This window comes from Heterocephalus glaber, unplaced genomic scaffold (genome assembly GCF_053883595.1).
Source record: "Heterocephalus glaber isolate CG9 unplaced genomic scaffold, H.glaber_assembly_v1.0 deba00001531, whole genome shotgun sequence".
Taxonomy (NCBI): domain Eukaryota; kingdom Metazoa; phylum Chordata; class Mammalia; order Rodentia; family Bathyergidae; genus Heterocephalus; species Heterocephalus glaber.
The window spans coordinates 8,329,551-8,345,986 of NW_028258329.1; positions in this window are offsets into that span (position 1 = coordinate 8,329,551).

Here is a 16,436-nt window from a genome sequence, read left to right on the forward strand (position 1 = left end):
CTCCTCCGGTCTTCTGCTTCACTTCCCAGATGATGGGGGCTGTGGGGACGGCGGGGCACCCGGGAGCTGCCCACGGCACCTGGGTGCAGACCTGGTGAGAAGGACTCAGTGGACAGTCCTGGGTATGAGCAGCACCCCTTCCCCTGCCAGCCCAAAGGGATGCCGGCTCGCCCTGATGAATGTAACCGTATACTGCAAACACGCACTATTAAGATTAAAACTGAAATTAAACAAGAACGAGAGTGACAAGGTCACCATGCCTGTGCCCACCTGACCCCCACACTCAAATGCACAGTCACAGCTGTGCACACTGCACGCATCACACATACGTGCCACAAGACACCCCCACAGCACATATACACACACTCTGTACTATACAGACACACTGCGTATAAACCATGCACATACCACACACATCACAAGCACCCCATATGGACACACTACATACCATACATGCAGACAAACTAGTCATACCACATGTAGCACCTATATACCAAATGTAGCACACATACTACACATATGCACATCACCACATATACATACAACATACATATACCACAGAGCACCACACACCCCACCCCGCATACGATGTCACACACATACCACGGACCATACACTATATACACCTCACGCAACACATAAACACATCACACATCAAACACTCCACTACACATGCACACCACAGACAGCGTATACACACACATACACCACACCAGACACAGCATGTGTACCACATAGGCACCATAGGCCACACACCAAACACATAGCACACATACCATGAATAGACACACATATACCACTCATACTTCATACTACGTACACAAAACATAAAGCATATGCATACACATATACACCAAACACAGTACACACACACACACACACACACACACACACACACAAACCACATTTTTACTTGTTTGGAAACAAAGATCCCAAGTCAGAATTTGTCCTGAGGACAAATGACAGGGGGCTGAGGATGCTCTCCCATGTCCAGGACCTTAGATGATAAGTTTATTTCCGTCTACACTGCTGTCATAGATTGGGGAGAACTGGGCATGGCTCTTGTGACAGGAGCGTATGTAGCTGGACACCCTCAAAGGTTCTTTTTGCTTTGAGTAAAGACAAAAGCTGGGAGCAGAGAAAGAGAGGAGAGCTGGGAAGTTACCATTTCAGCAGAGATGAAGCCACTTAATGGGTTGATCACTTTGTTGAGTTCCAGTAATGCCAGAGTCAATTACTTTATGCTGTACAGTAGGAGGTTATTTCGTACTGTTTTGGACCCTTTGTCCTAAGAAAGTCTTCATGTCCATTGAGTACTCCAGGAAGAGGCCAAAGGAACTTGCTGCTGTCTCACCTGTACTCAGGTGGAGGACTGGACCCAGTTTGGATTTTGAAATGCGCAGCCTCCATATGCATGAAACTTTGGAACCGGTTCAGCCACACCACACATGGGTGGGTGGCCAGGGCCTTACTCTGTACCTGACACACATGATGTGTGTGGTGTGGCCACAGTGTGACGTCCCCTTCAAACTGGGAGGAAGCATTGGATTCAACCTGGAAAATTAGCTTCCTTCCATCAGAACCTCCACTGAGGGGGGAGGAACTTCTGAATCTTTATCACCAAGCATTGCATTTACCATACCTGGTGTATTGTTTATTTGAGTTGCCGTGATAAAGTCCCACTGACTGGCTGGCACTAAAACAGACATCTAATGTGTCTGAGTTCTGCAGGAGAGGCCCTGAGATCCTGTGGCCTCTCTGACTCATAGATGGCAATCTTCTCTCTGCATGTGTCTGGGTCCAAATCTTCTCTTATAAAGATACCATCACACTGCATTAGGGCTCACCCTAGTGACCTCATTTTACCTTTAACTGTTTTAAGACCTTATCTCCAAATACAGTCACAGTCTGGCGTACTGTGGGTAAAGGCTTTTACATAAGAATCTGGAGGGTGAGGGGAGACAAACTCAGACCACATGAGCAGGTAGTGCTTAAAATCTTCTGTCTATGGTTTTGTTAAAGACTTTGGTATTTTTTTTAATCAAAGGAAAAGAAGATTTAAATTAGAGAGGCATTTTCTGCCATACAATAACAAGAAGCCATTTCCTGTTGAAATTACTTTTTTCCTAAAGGAATTTTCCAACCTATCCCTTGGGGTTTCATTAAGAGCAATACATTCTCTGTCTTTACCTTTCATAATGTGGCCCTGGACTGAGTGTAGCTGTGCTGTCTCATTCAGTACAACAATGACAGAGCAGTTGCCCATTAAATTCTATTATGCGTCCTAGAGTGAATAGGTTAGGTGGGAATCAGTGGTGAATTATTTTGGGGATGGTAGAAATTGGTTTGTAAGTTGCAGGCAAATTGTGTGTGATTGGGGACTGACATGATGACCAAGCCTCCCAACCTGTTCCAGGCATATGGCCCTGGACTCCTTCCCAGCAGAGTGGATGGGAAATTTCCCATTAATCTATCCCTGCTGCCAGTGCTCAGAGCACGTTGGGAATTCCCAGAAAGCCCTGTAGCAGGATAATTTCCCTGCCAGCATAGTCTCAAACTTTAGCTTTTAGAAACCCCCAGTTTCTGTGTAGAGCCAAATCGGATGAATAATGAGGAATCAAACCCAGTGGTACTGGAATATACAAAAAGGAGGCTCTTTGGAGAGAGTCATCATGTTTGTTTACATGGACAGTTTAGAATCTGCTTCGGAAGATAATTCCAAGAGATGGTTTGCAGCAGAGCTTGTGACCAGTGTCTATGGGCCTGAAGTAATTGTGTAACCTCTGAAGGTCCCAGCACTCAGCATATTTGTATGGTGGCCATTTTTTAAAAGTTGGCCCTAATTCCATACCCCCTAGTAAATAAAGAGGAACAAACATTTTCTGAGTACCTGTTGTGGGTCCAGAAATCTGCTAAGCACTAGAGAAGAGAAGTGTAGCTGTCCTGGTCCCTATGCACTAGTTACAGAACCATAGACCCATGTGTGCGGGGCAACCAAAATTATCTAGACATACTCATGTCTGGAGCTAAGAGGGTGACAAGGGAGCTTATAGTCCCACTTTCTTCCTCTGGGGTGCACAAAGAGCCAGAAAAAGATATAAAAGAAGATAGTTTGTTACCTAACAAAATCAACCATCTGTCCAATTTCAACAGCAGTCATTTTTCTTTTTTTATACTAGGGATCAAACTCAGGGCCTCACGCTTGCGAGGCAGGTGCTGGAACCACTGAGCTAAATCCCTGGCCCAACATCAGCCATTTTAGAGTTGATATTTTATATCTCTGCTCTTGTGAAACTCCAAGTTTATAGAACTAAGCTTGAGTTTTGCATTAGCCTGTTTTTCAGTGCTACAAAGCAAAACTTGAGGGTGAGTACATTATAAATAAAAAATCTTTAGTAGTTCACAGTTTTGAAGAGTCTAAACAGCATAGTGCAGGATAGAGCAAACAGCTCTCTCACCAGAGAGCTTCATAACAGAGGGAACATGTAGGTGATGGGGAGGTTGTATAGTGAAATAGGAAGCCACTGGGGGATCCAGTTTTGCTCTTCTACAATAAGGCTTTCCTGAGAGCTAAGCAGGGTCCCATGAAAACTACATCAATCCCTTGCAGGGGCAGCTTCCTTTATGGCCCCCATTATGCGCTACCCCTTAAGAGTCCTACCACCTCCCAACCCACCACACTGGGGACCAAGGTCCCAACAGAGTAACTCCTGCCGACCACATTCAAACCATATCCAACAAGACCAAGTGCATTCTGATGTCAAAGTGACCAGTACTGCAGGTCTCAGCGTCCAGGTGGAGTCCTGCGCACACTCCGTCTTCTCCAATCAAGGTGCGTAAGTTAGCCTGTGCGGACTTTGAGCCAAAGGGTTCCTCTGGGCTCCCCATTCCCAGGCACTGGCATCCGTCCCATTAGGAGTTTGGGAATTTCAGTGCTGGTCAGGACAGTGGCTGTAGGCTTGGTCTCAAAGAAGGTTCCTAGGAAAGCAGCTTTCAAGGTGGTGAGACAGCTGTTAGGTAGAGGTTAGTAGGGCCTGTCCTGTATCCTTTAGGTAACAGGACACACAAATCATATAACATGTACATCTGCTTTGTCCCATATTTTCCCATCGGGCTCATCATGTGAAGTTAAGAACAAAGTCTATGGTAAGAAAGTTGCAAAGAGTCCGAATGTCCAATAGGAGGGAGCTCGTTAAATTAATCATTATGCACTCAATGTCTGGACTATTATACTGCTGTAGGATTATGTCGATGAAGAACCTTTTAGCCTCCAGGATAAAGGTCGAAAAAGACAGGTTTTATGCCTGAAGCCACATTAGATCTCAATGATGTCTAAATATGTAGTTGAAACAAACAAAATATGAACTGCCAATTTCTTTCTGAGTGTGAGGTATTGAGTTTTTAATTTTTGTGTTTTCTGAATTTTTATAAACAACAAAAACTATTTAATTATTTGAAAAATGAAAGTTCCACCAAGCCAAGCCTCCATGGATTCTCTGATATTGTTGAAAACTTCCAGGGGTTAGGTCTCCTACAGGGCAAAGACTTTTGTCTTTTAAAAAATTATCAGTGTCTGTTTGTAATACATAACAGTTATGCTCATTTTGGAGGATTGATACATGCAACATAGCTCGATCGATCACTTCTGATCCCTTCTGTATCTTTGTTTCCTCCTCTACTGTCCTCCCATTGTTCCCTGGCCAGACATTAAACCACAGGAAGTGCTATAAGCTCAGAACCAAATTGACAGGGAATAAGAACCCACGCCAAAACTGAAATTGCCTAGGATCCTTTCATAGTGCCAGAGCCCTTCTTGTAGAGGGTTTGAGCACTTTGAGAACTCATTCACTGAGCAAATGCTATATTCCAGGCACAGATCTGTACACAGACAAAATCTTTCCCCTCGGGTCTACCTTTTCTCTTTGCTAAATAGCCTCTGTCTTCTCTTTGAGGGTCCTTCTCCGGTTGTTTACAAGGCAGAAGTGGGAGGAGGGAAGATTTAAACTTGAAGAGAGCTGGGCTCCACGTTATCTCATGGAATCCCACAGTCACCTGGTGAGGACATAACATAGGCAGCAATGAGGTCAGAGGGTGTTAGGCAGCTTTCCCTCACTATGAAACAGACCTGAGATCGCAATTTAGAAAGAGGAAAGGTTTATCTTGGCTGACAGTTTTAGAGCTTCCAGTAAATTATCAGGCAGCCCCGTGACTTTCAGGTCTCTGGTGGTGGTGCCAGATGGCAGCGGTGGGACCACGTGGCTGAGAAAAACTGCTTTCATCACGGCCAGGAGGCCTAAGCGAGTGAGGAAGAAACTGTATTCCCACACTGTCTTCTTCCAAGGACTATGCTAGGGACCTGAAGACCTCCCCAGCGGCCCCGCCTCCTGTAGCTTCCACCACCTCTCTATAGCCCCACTCTGAGGACTAACCCTTTAACACAGGGGCCTACAGGGGACATTTAGCATCTAAACTGAAACAGAGGGCATAAGTAACTTATCTAAGGTCATAGAGCTACTGAGGGGCACAGGGTGGCCAAACCCATGCTTTTCCTATGACACTTTCCTTTAAAGCAGCATAAAAAGGTTGAATTCAACTGGGGGTGATGGTGCACGCCTGCCACCCTAACATTATGAGAAGCTTATGCAGGAGGGTTGCAAGTTCAAGCCCAGCCTAGGCAACTTAGGAAAACTCTGTTTGAAAACTTTACAATAAAATATAAAGGGTTCAATCTCCGGTGTCACCAAAAAAAAAAAAAAAAAAGAAAAAGAAAAAGTCAAATTCTTTTATTACAGACCTGGCGTAGTATTCCATTAGCTTTAATACATCTAGATTTAGGAACTTGCCAGAATTTTTAGATCCATCAGATCTAAGGAGGCTTATTGACATTCCTGGCTTAAACAATTTTTAATTTCGACAGACAACTGAACAATAGTAAGAAACTCTATACATTGTTTTCTTTCATTCTTCATCTTCCCTTAGGCCTTATTAGCCACTCATATTCTATAGCACTCATCTTCATAGAGAAAGTCTATGAGCTGGTCTGAAAGTAGAGGAACGTCTTACGTGCAGGGGCACAGCTGCTGATCGATGGCATCTTGCTTCTCTGTGTGCTCCCTGGTTCCTCCTTGTTTCCTTTAGCCCAGTGACCTCTGCCAAACTCTTTGTCCCCTCCATACTTTGTCCCTGATCTTCTCGAGGGTAAAACTCGGTAGGCTGGCCCTCTTGGGGCAGGCGTATCATCCCTCTTTAGCTCACAGGCTGTCCTTTGGTAGTGGCATTCCCTAGTTCTCATCTGAAGATCATTCCCAAGCACACATTTTCCTCTTTTTTTCTGTGTATTTTTTCCATATTGTGAGCCAGGAATTGCAATCATCTTACTACATATTTATTCATTTGTTTATTGTCTGTCCTTCCCCTGACAAGGCCCTAATTTCCAGTGTTGTTTCGGCCTTTGTAGCAACTAAAACAGGACCTGACATACACATGGCACTCAGTAAATATATGTGAATGAAGAATCAGGTCTCCCAGAGGCCTTGGAGATAGCTTTGTTCCAACACATCTAACCTGAAATGGCAGGGTTGGGGCAGTGAGATGAGAGATAAGGAAACCAAAACATCATTGTTGGAAGCTTGAACACAAGGTCACCTTTCAACTACCTAGATCCCTCCACTCATTTCTTCCACACCCTGACTCCCATCCCATTCAGGGTCTGAATCTGAGAGGCTTCTCTCAGACACTTTGACCACAGCATCCATTTTCTCCATGAACACAAAGACAGAACCACTGTAGCAGCAACACATTTTTAAAAACTAGAATCCCTGTCTCACTTAGGCACAGTGCTATTGCCTGCCCTGAGTTTTATGTCGTTGTTTTCCTTGTTAAAAGATTCAACCTTTTCCCAAGGGGGACTTTGCTCAGCTTTCCTGACTTCACACTGATCCCTTCTGTTGCAAAAATCAAGCTGTCACCTTTCCTGATGAGACAAGAAGGGCTTGAAGTCAGAGGGTGACCCAGTTACAATGTTTGTGTTCTGTCCCAGAGAGAAAACCAAAGCTGAAATCCAGTAACCACTGATACGAAGATGTAGAGATAGAAGCTGACCTGAATTGTGAATAACAACAGGAGAGAAGGAAGTTTGAAAACAACCTGGCATTCCTCCAAAACTTGTTTATTGTGTGAATTCCTAGAAGATAAGGTGGCCTTGGGAAATGAGGTGGAGTGGCTCACCCAAACAGTGATGCTACAGAGATCCACACAGGTAGAAAAACAAGCACAGCCGCTTGTCCAGCCTTGGACAGAGGACAGAGTCTGCCCTGGGTTGGTCAAATGCTTTGTTTGTTTTGCTGTTGCTGTCACTGTCTCTGCTGATCTCTTAAACTCTATAGAATGATAAAAACTTTAGCACAGGATTCATTCTATAATTTGCTTTCAAGCAACAATAGCAGCAGCATTTGGTCACCTACCATTACCCTCCCAAACTAAAACTGGACTCATTGACTACCTGTCGAGGCCACAGGATTAGAACATTAGTGGCTCGACTTAGGTGTCTGCTCAGGTTTTCAGGGGCATGTTTCAGAGATGCATGTCTCATAAGATACTTTGAGAGATTAAATATAACTGAACTTCATATGGGAAAAGCAGGACATGGCTCACTGGATTTCACCAGCCTGTTTCAGGCTGTGGAAATGCAGTAGCAAAATGCAATATGACAGAAGGGACCATAGCATCTAAAAGTTTTAACACTCAGTTTGTCTCAGTGAAAGACTGATATAGAGGAATCTCTCCAATACACATTCATAATGTCATCACGTCATGAAGCTCTTTGATCCAAAATATTGCATGGAAATCTCACCAAACAAGATCTCTCTGTGGAAAGTTAAGACACGTGAGTATTCTCTAACTGCAAACATTACTAAAATGGCTCCTTGTTATGATTTTTTTACTCTTTGCCTGTCAGATATCTATGGTGACACTGCTAAAGAGTCAAGTCTTACGCTGATAAGAGTAAGAACATTTTTAAATGCAAAGATTGAAAATCCATATAAACTATGCTTTGACAGTTCCTTCTGCTAGCAATAAAGAGTTAAGTTCACAAAGGGGTATTTATTTGGACACTAATGAGACAGTGAGACCATGAGAGAAGACAATGCCATAACAGGGCAAGCAGGAATGAGGCACAAGGAGACCTGAGTTCTAATCTCCCATGTAATCTTGGACAGTGTCAGGCCACTGTCCTTCTACATCCTCTTGCCTAAATAGAGATGTGTTATCTGGGGGTCCTAAGAGACAACGCTAAGGCCCAGGTTTTATGAGCCTATGAAGAACAAAAATGTCTCACCTACACTGTTAGATGGTGTATAAGTAATAAATAGCTGGTCTATAACAGATCATCCAGTAATTAAAACAATGGTTTCAAATGTGAAAAATACCACAACCATAACAACTGACATTTGTCAAAAGCAAATAATGTGCCAGACACCGAGCTATAAACCTTTCCATGTGGAATCTGTCCTTTAAATTTCATGAAAATCCAGTGGCAGAAGCAGCATTGAAAGCCTCCTCCCCGTTTTCTCTTTTCAAGCAAATGCAGAAAATTGAGGCTCAGAACAGTTCCACCACTTGCCCAAAGTGATAAAGCTGAGCGAGAGCTGACAGAAATGAGCCCACGTGTCAGGCTGCAGCTTCAGAGTTCCTCCAGAGGCCGCTCTTTCAGGAGCAGCCTGCCTGTCTCCACCAATGGTCTCTGCAAGCCCTGGAGGGAGGAACCCGGATGCTCTCCCTCCCTGGGTTTCAAGTGCAGGAGCAGCTGGGTGGAGCGGGCCCACAGGAAGGGACTCCTTGCAGGCAAGCTGAGGCGTTACCTTGCAGCTGACTTTCAATTATACATAACTACCACCCACTCGAGACCTGGTGCTTTGACCCAGGAGCCCAGACACCACCCAGCACCCAGTGACTCACGTAATTGCTTACCTTTCAGTGGCACTGCATTAGAACACTCTGGTGGCCCGACTGAGGTGTCTGCCTGGGTCTGAAGGGATGTGTCTCTGAGACGCAACATAAGATGTTCAGAGATTGCTAAACTGGAGAGCGTGTGAGAGTCAGAGGGAGGACTCAATGCATCACAGGCTGATGTCAAATGATTTGGTAGAAACGAAGCCTTTAGAAGAGCCTGTAGGTGGAACAACCAAAAACCTTAAAATGAAGAAATGAGCCTTGGAAATTGGCCAGGGACAAGTCATTAAAGTCATTCATTCATGAGTTAAGCATTTCTTGAGCTCTGTGCTAGGCTCCTTGGAGGCAAGGTGTGTAGGAGCAGTTGTCACCTTTCATGGCAGATATCAGTCATCAGAACACTCTCTGTAGTATTCCCAGGAAATCTCACAAGTGACATTGCCGAAAGCATCTCTTGGTTTTGAAATCAGAATAGCAAACCAATTTGAATCTCTTTCTTGTCCGTGTGAGGCACACTACAATTCTGGAATTCAGTTTCCTCTTTGGTAAATCAGATACAGTCATTTCCACATCACTGTGTCATTTCCAGGATTGATACACCTCATATAAATGTAATTTTCAGATGATGTAATGAACAGAGTAATGAATACATTGGGTATGGTTTGGGGCTCCATGAACAAATTTCCCTCTTCCATTTGTATTCCCAGATTTTACTCAGAAACTCACAGAAATACATGTACATTTTTAAAAAGTTGGCTGATTAAAATTATCCCGCCTTTGTTTTTCAAAATGAGACATGCTCCATGTACTGGTTTTTATCTCTTGAATGAGACATGTTCAATTTTCAATGATGCCTCAAGGTTATAAAGCTTAGGGATTGTGGAGTCATTTGTGGCTCTTGAACACTACAAACCAAAGCATTGAGTGTTCTTCTCACTTGAAAGGCTGCCTCAGGACTGAGACAATGGGCATTTTTGATAAGGCCATCAGGGCCAGAAGCAAGCCAGAGAACCTCCGGACTATTGACAGGAGCTTGTGTAAACACTACTGACCAATTTTCCTCTTGCTGTCCACAGCATGAGCCACCTGGTGACCACAGGTTTCCCTACAATTTCTGAACAGTTTCCTGTGTATTACGGAGGCTGACTCAGCTCCTGGTGGTGCCCATAGTGGGCACAAAGCACGTCCTTCTGTTTATAAGCTGCCTGGAGTCAGGCAGGCTTTGTCTACCTGGCTCCGCAGTGTACCAGTGAATATGGGTGTGTGTGTGGGCCAGGCTGGCTCAGGGCCGAATTGTTTGTGCTGTCTGTTTCCAGAGATGTTGGCGTTCCTGCTCCCTACATCCTCATCTGAGTGCGCCCTTTCTCACCACTCCTTGACCTTTGCTGACCACCCATGACCAGCTCCTATGCAGTCTTCCCTTCATGACCCTTCAAGGCCCATCATCCTTCTGATTTGTATACTTTAAAGATCTTTTAATGTTTCCCAATTTCAAGTCTTCCTTAGAACCGAGAAGCCTGAGATCCACATCTAGAGAATTCTTTCTGCTTTCCACTGTGTCACAGAAGTCTAGGCAGAGTTCTCAGAATTTCTGACTTGCCAGATAACCGGACAGGTCTGAATCAGACTCATCTAGTTTCCAGAATCACTAGTCTTCACATATATCCCAGGGGATTCTTATGATCAAACAAGTTGGAGAAATAGCTAGAGTACTTGTGCTTGGAGTGATAAAAGTTGCTAAAATTGCAATTTTACTTTGTCATATATATTTGCATTCTCTCATAACAAAGTGACAAGACTGCAAAAGATTGGCTCTATGGATAATTCGACTGGTAGGTAGTGGCTTTCACAGAGTGCTATGAATTGCTGTGCGAAGATAATTTAAAAAGGGCATGGAAGCCTGCCATCACCCTCCTCAGACTTTAACTAGGTCTTTGAAGCATGTTGGTCCTCTTAGAGCCAAGAGGATACATTCTCAGTGGTGGTAATCTGGTTATCTTGGAAGATAGGGAAACGGAGTTTGGGGTCAAAATCTACATAAAAGTACAGTCTGGAATGCATGGAGATATTTATGAGGACAGGGACTTTTACAAGCCTGGTCGATGGCTGGCATATAGTAAGCTCTTGATAAAACAATTGAATCTATAAATAAATGAATGAACTTTGTATTCAGGGACTGAGGCATGTCATTTCCTCCTCTTTCTATGTCTGTCTTCCCACCTGTAGGATGTTTAAAGGACTATAATTCAAATCACAGGAGTTGGATGAAAACATTTGTTTGGCTGGACATTTACCTTCTATGGGTTGCTTGCTATCTATAGGGCACTCATTATTTGTGTGGCATCTGTAAGGGGGTGGAATATCTTCTGATCACTGTCTAAGTGCTAATTGAGACAATGGACTCAAGGAGCTACATCACTTGCCAGGGGCTGAATAGATAGGAAGGATTACTGTGCATCTCTTCTCTACTTATTCATCTAGTTTTCTACCTTGTGTGTCACAACTATCACTTCTTAGTATATTTTTCATTTTGTTAGGAATAGGCAGTGCCCAAGATCTGACACTAGTGTGTATTTGCTTGTTTTTCCTCATATATGCATCTCAGTATATCTCTACTCCAAGGAACTAATGGTAAACTCTAAACTAGACAGGAGAAAATAGCCAGAGAAGAGAACCATGCTTGAGTGACCATGGGAAGATTCCTTCATTCCTAGATGTTGGTTTATTCCTGCATAGTGGGTAAATCTGTTTCCATCATCTGTTAAGTCCCTTCTAGGTCAGCTTGCAAGACTCCTTGAGGAGGTAAATGGTCCCTCTGTTCAATGCAGAGATTAACTTGGAAAGGGCTCAAATGTGTAAGAAAAGAGAATGTAGGTCATAGCCCTTTTAACTTTTTCCACAGTGCAGATATGGGAGGATAAACAGTCGTGAGAAAGAAAGAACCTTTAAAAGAAAACAATAGTGGCCTTATTTGTGTTTCCACGTGCTAAGATGAACTTCCCAGGGCCATTTACCAATGTTGCACATGTATTATTATTCTTTTCTCCTTCATTTACATAGTCATTCAATAAATATTTATTCAGCAGGTACAGGCTTCAATTGGCTCTCTCATCTCTACAATGGTGCATTTGGGCTTCATGCTTTCTTGTTGCTAAACTTTTATCTTCAGCAAAAGAGCAGTTGTTCTAGGGTTGTGGCTTAGTTTCTTACAAGGTCAGATCATTAAAATTCTCACTGGCCCATGACTGCTCCCACAATGCAAAGCTCTCCCTCCTCATCTCTAACCTACTTCCTTCCTTTCTTCCAGCTGTAGGTCTCTGTGTACCAAGGTAGCAAGTGATGCTTGGACCCTGTGGAGCAGGTCAGTCTATCGCCATGCTATGCATGGTCTCCTGGCTTAAACCCTTCAGTCCCACGGAGACAGTAAGCACAAAGCTCAGAAGCCAGTGAAATGTAGGTTTGGCTGAAATTCCAACATTAACTAATTTTGAGAATTTTTTCAAGTTTTCTAGTTCCCTGACATATAAAAGATAATGATAACAACTACTTTGCAAAATTGTCTTAGAGGTCTAAGGAGATAAATTATGTTAATTGTTTGCCAAAAAAAGAATAAATGTTTGCTCGTGAAATCTCCTCCAGCTGAATGTCATGAACACTATTCTTGCATGTTCAATTTCTACTCGACTTCCCAAGTTGGATTCTCATGTCACTTTGATTTTGAAATGTCCAAATCACATGCTTTCTCAGCTAGATTCCCTCTGACCACTAATGGTACAGTTTGTTATGTATTTTAGTCAGCCATATTATTATATTTCCAACTAGAAAGTAAATATTTTATTCTCTTTTATTTTACTCCAAAGCCTGGGAGAATTGATTGTCCATGTTATCCAGTACTCAACAAACAAACAAACAAACTAAAAGCCTATTTTTTGAAATGAATTAGTGAATGAATATACAATGAGGTAATAAATAAATATGCTAGTAATAGAAATGTATATATATATAAAAGGCCAACAAGGGCATGTTAGCAGATAGATATTGGAAATAATTATTGACAATATTCTTATAGTAAGATATTTGAGCACATACAACTGTTAAGAGGATTAGGATCCAGAGTATATTATGAATCATTTTAGAAAAAAAGTCATTATGAACATCAGCAAAGTGTAGAAACATTTATCAAATGCTCATTATGGCTTCATGATTGAGAGGATCTAGGCTTTGTGGATGCTACCCCTCTATTTCTCTTCTCAACCACTGAGAATGTATTATTTCCATTTTTTAGACAAGGAGATTGAAGCTCAGAATAGTTGAGTGATATGCCTGAGGCTGAATAACCTGGGTAGCCAGGAAGTACACTTAAGTCCCCTTCTGTTTGGTATTGCCTGTTAGATAATTAACCTATGTTATTGGTTTTGCTCTCTAGTGAGGGATAAATCTTTATCTCTCTTTGAAGGAAAAGTTCTTTAGTTTAAACCTATGTTTTGAGAATAGCCCTTCACTTTTCCCTGAAATTCCCTGTGTAATAACATCAGTGGACTGAGGTAAAAAGAGAATCCCACTGATCACTTAACAGGCCTTTGCAAGTGGGGTCAGAAACTGACCTTAAGTCACCCTTGCAACTTTAGATCATTCACAATGAATGTTTTATTGAAGGCCTAGCAGGAGAGAGCCATTATAGGATTATCTTTAAGTAAGAATGATGATAACTTTGTGTTTTTCCAGATATGTGGCAATTTATTATGGAGTGGGAAATGATTTGTAATATTTTCCAGAAACTTGAGATAGAATACTTATTTTTAATGTTGCTATATCAGATCTTGAATATCCCCCAAGGGACCATGTGTTCCGGCTGGGTCATCAGCCTGTGGTGCTATTGGGAGGTGATGAACCTTTAGGAGGTGGGGCTTAGTGGGAGGAAGTTAGGTCATTGGAGAAATGGCTTTGAAGGAGATGATGGGACTTCAGTCCTTTCCTCTCTCTCTCTCTCTGCTTTGTAGCTGCCATGAGGTGAACAGACCTCCTTTCTCTACCACACAATCCTTCTGTGATGCACTGTGCAGCTACAGGCCCAGAGCAGCAGGCACAAGCAACCATGGACTAAAACCTCTGAAACCATGAGTCAAAATTAATCTTTCTTTTTATAAGTTGTTTACCTCAGGTATTTGTCATAAAAATGGAAAGCTGCCTAATGTAAATGGTTTCCTTTGTTATCTGTTCATTAGTAGCTGCAAACTCAGAGATTCTCCCCCAAGTCTGGCATCTGAGGGACCATCTTGAAGGCAGCACTGCTTCTATTTGAGGCTGGCCATATTCATTCACATAAATCTTCCCATTAGTGTGAAAAAATATGACTGGACTCACAGGAAACAGATTGAGGGACTAAAGAAAATTGTTTCTTACATTGCTTTTCATATTGGTTAAAGAGTTCATGCCCAGGGGACCAACACAGAGAAGTATGACTAGGAAGCACTCAGTTACAGATATAGTGGTCCAAAGTGAGGTTATGTGGTGTTCCCAGCTTTTGGAAACTACCTGAAAATTCCTCCACTAGCTCTGTTTACAAGTGCAGTGATGGAAAGTTCTTGCTTGATCATTTTTTTGAAGGAGAGTCCCAAGGACAGATCTGAGGAAATTACATAGGTAGAATGTTGAAGGCATTTCTCAGAACAGCAGTCTTCCTCTCAACACCAGTTCAGTATTCTCCACAGAGCTGGTGTCTTGCATTGTTGTGTGAGCTGTAAAAGCCAAATGAGATGCTTTTAAATTATTTCTGTTGCCTACAAAAGAGAAATATTATCCACAGTAACAAAATCATCAAATTTTATTAGGCACAAGTTAGTGCTATATACTACAGAGTTTTGCTTGAAAGGATATCATTTGGAAAAATGGGATAGCTTTTGATTGGCTTGGAAGTTTCTATTGTCAAAACATATTACCAGGAAAGTACAATCCATTGTAAAATTACCAGGAATGATGCCTCAGCCCTATTTTTACTTTATTTATAAAAACACAAATTAATAGCAAATGAATAAAACTTTTAAACCATTATCTGAGTAATAATAATAAACAAAACAACTAATAAAACAGCCGCATTCAAACAGCTGTTTAAGAAAAGCCAATGATATTTCATCCATTGTCAAACTTGGCATTTGAGCAGAATAAAGACCAAAGTAAATATTTATTGATTCATGTGAGAATACTGAAAATTCCTCTTTTATAAGTAGAATAAGCAAATAACCCATGATTTATAAAAACCCTGGCTACCTAAATCAGCTAATGGGCCTATTCAAAAAATTCTTATCATGTAAACTGTGAACTGACAATTATAATTGAAAATTACCAGTTTCTCTATGAATTTAATATACATGTAGTTAACCACCTGCTTGACTGTTATACAGAGCCATTTAAACGTATAAATGGATGTACAAATGTTTGAAGGCTTTTGAACCAAAAGCATTAATTGCCTGTCTGTGTTAATGGAAACACACAGAATAGATGCATGCCTCTCTCTGTAATAAATATAAAAAAATCCCTGGGCTTTGGACTCTCTATGCCAAGCACACATGAAGCTTTTTGTAGGAAAAGCTCATTTGAGAGATTGAATCCCTCAACCCCAGCCAGATAGGTGAAAAGAAGAAAGGAAAATGTTTATCACCTGAGTAGAGTGGTGCACACCTGTAGTCCTACTCAGAAAGCTGAGGCAGGAGAGTCCCTGAAGCCCAGGAGATCTGGACAAGACTGAGCAGCATAAAACTTCCATCTCTCAAACAAAATGTATATATGCTCATTTCTAACACTGTCCTGGATAAGCAAGGGAATGAATGCTTCTCAATTGAGCACAGATAGCTAAAGAATAGACAGTGAAGAGCAAGGTGAAGTTCAAAATCAGCTTGGTGGGGTTATCAGTGCCCAGTTCCTTCCTGTGGACATCCAGGTATGCAGCACTATGCTTTCCCTTAGTGGTCAGGGCCCCATTAGGACTCCCATCAACTGGCTGCTCCAGGCAGCGAGTCTCATCCAAGATACTTTTCCTACTCAGCACAATGGGGCAGGCTTCTGCCCCAAACAGGGCCTCTGGCATGGATGGCAGAAACAACATGGCACCTGGTGCACTGCTCTGCCCAGCCTCTCAGAGAGCTCACTGGCATAGGTGACCACTACAGAAAGGATTCGCTTTTATTACTATTTTGAAAAAAAAAAAATCAGTGGCAGTGCAAGATTGTAAAGATTGCAGGGCTTTAGAGGTGATGCTAGGGGTAATGGGATCTGACTTCCGGGCATCCCTGGGCCTTCCAGAAAGTTCTTAGGAATAGAAGAGGAAATTGGTAAGAAGCTGAGATTTTTGAAAAATAAGTTGGGATAAGAATCAGCAATTTGGGGATATTTTTGCTCTTATTTATTTGTTTGTTTGTTTATTTATTTATTTCCGGGCTGGAGATGGAGCCCAAGGCCTTGCACATGTTAGGCACATGCTAAGCACT